The 2444-nt window shown below is 36.3% G+C and overlaps 1 pseudogene; it reads right to left on the reverse strand.

The window, feature by feature from the left end:
• Positions 1-221: 221 nt before the first annotated feature.
• On the reverse strand, positions 222-1166 carry LOC101350956 (olfactory receptor 6C2-like; annotated as a pseudogene).
• Positions 1167-2444: the final 1278 nt, after the last annotated feature.

Raw genomic sequence — 2444 nt, forward strand, 5'->3', positions numbered from 1 at the left:
CTGTACCTGTTGCCATCGATTTGATTCCGACTCACAGAGACCCCGTAGGACAGAGCTGAACTGTTCCATAGGATTTTCAAGGAATGGCTGGTGGATTCAAACTGCTGACCTTTTTGGTTAGCAACCGAGCTCTTAACCACTATGGCACCAGGGATTCATAGGTGATTAAAAAAACAAATAAGGTTGTAAACTTCAGGGAGAAAATGTCTGGGGCCATTGATCTAATCTTTAAAAATTAAATAAATTAACCTTATTTTACTTGGTATTTTAAATGAGTCCTTGAAACCTTTCTTAAGTAGATGATTCCTCAGGGTATAAATAAATGGGTTCAACGTTGGTGAAACAGAAGAAATAAGAAGTGAAACCACTTTATTAATAATCACTTCTTCCTTTGCTGTAGGATTCATATGGATGAAAAAGCAGGTACCATAGGTGATGAAAACTACAATCCTGTGGGAAGAACAAGTTGAAAAGGCCTTTTTCCTTTGTTGGACAGAAGGGAATCTAAATATTGTCCTTATGATACTACCGTATGACAGAACTACACAAGAGTCAAAATTAGGTTCAGCACAGCACAGATGATAACTGTTCTATAATCCGTGTATCTTCGCATGAGATTTTCACAAGGGGAAATGCATCACAGGCGAAATGGTCAAGCACGTTAGAGTCACCAAATTCCAGATTTAAACAAAGGCTTAGAAGTGGGATTATTACACATAAACCAGCCATCCAACAACAGATAATGAGAATCCTGCAGACTCTGCTGCTCATGATGGTCACATAATGCAAGGGTTTGCAGATGGCCACATAGAGGTCATAGGACATGGCAGCCAGGAGGAAAACTTCTGTTGCTCCACAGAGGTCAGTAAAAAATACTTGGATGAAACAGGCATTATAGGTAATGACCTTGTCACCTGTTGCTGTGTTATACAGGAATCTAGGAATACAAGTAGAGGTGAATGAAATCTCTAAGAAGGAAAAAATTTTAAGAAAAAGTACATAGGTGTTTTCAGGTGGGAATCCACAAAGGTGAGTGTGATGATGGTCAGGTTCCCAGTTACACCCAACATGTAGGTGAACAAGAGAAAGATAAAAATCAGAACCTGTAGCTGAGGGTCATCAGTCAGTCCCAGCCGAATGAATGTTGTTACTGTGCTGTTTCTCATCACTGACTTCTGACTTCTGTTTAATCTGCATCTGCTATTCAGAGAAATTATTATAAATTATTTTAACTGTTCAAATATTCAATATATTTAGGCTTTTATTGTTCATTACTTTATGTGTTTATTTATTTACATTTTCCTTCCATCCTCTGTTTAGGATTTTCCCAGGTAACTCAAATAGATTGCTGAGGAGGTATAATTTTTGGGTAGTAATAGTGTCCTTTGATTCTCAAGAATTCTTCCCTATTCACAAACTAAATCACAAAATTTCGCCATTGCTTTCATGTCTTTTCTTGACATTTGAGTCTTTTATTTTATTATTTTTTTAAACAATCCTAATACATAACAGATAACTTGGGCTACTATATAGACTTTAGATTAGGGCTTGAGGTCTTTGTTCCAAAAAAAGATTTTTGTTTGCTGCTTTGCTTTTAGGACAAGCGTGTTTTATTCCTACAAAGAACCCTAAGTCCTGTTGTTCCACCCAACACAATCCAGCTTTTTTCTGCTTATGTGCATTCCCTTTACTGAATATGTGCATTACATTTATTGCTGACAAAATGCTGACAGCCTTCTCTTCCCTCCCTGATCTTCCAGTCAAATGAATTACTTCTCTCTCCGTTGTTGCCTCTTTTGCCTAATAATAAGATATTTAAGCCAGAAGTCAAGAACCTTTCGATTCTGAGTTTATGATAAGCTGCTCTACAGATTTTTCTCAGGCTTCAACCATTAATTACACCAATAGGGATTCAAACGTTTCCAATATACAATCAATATCGCAAGGCATGAAGTTTTCTGACATCAATGAGTAGAAAAAAAATGTTTTCAGTGTGTACCCAATTTATTTGTTTTATGAGCAGTTTCACTTTATTGCTTAACTTTCTGTGTCCTTACTGAGATAGGGGCAGAGTTAGCTGTGACGATCCGCCCTGTACACAGTGTCCCTGAGATAGAGAAGATGCACTGACTGAGGCTCATAATTTCCCTGAAAGTTAGAATAGCCTTATTGAATTTAGTCTCTCATTTAGCAAATATTAACTATTTATATTAAAATTGAGATGTAGAAGAGTTTTTGTTTTTTGCAGTCTACCTCTCTTTTTCCAATCTTCTAACTTCTCAGGTAATGTGTGTATCACTGTGAAACCTTACTCAACCCTTTAAAATTTGAGCATTGTTCAGTCATTAAAATGCATCATTTTTCTCACAAAATAATGTTATTTTGTTGTTCTTTGATGCTGTCAAGTCGACAACTTACATTATAATAAAGTTAATATACAGATT

The sequence above is a fragment of the Trichechus manatus genome, unplaced genomic scaffold (genome assembly GCF_000243295.1).
Source record: "Trichechus manatus latirostris isolate Lorelei unplaced genomic scaffold, TriManLat1.0 scaffold00027, whole genome shotgun sequence".
Lineage (NCBI taxonomy): Eukaryota > Metazoa > Chordata > Mammalia > Sirenia > Trichechidae > Trichechus > Trichechus manatus.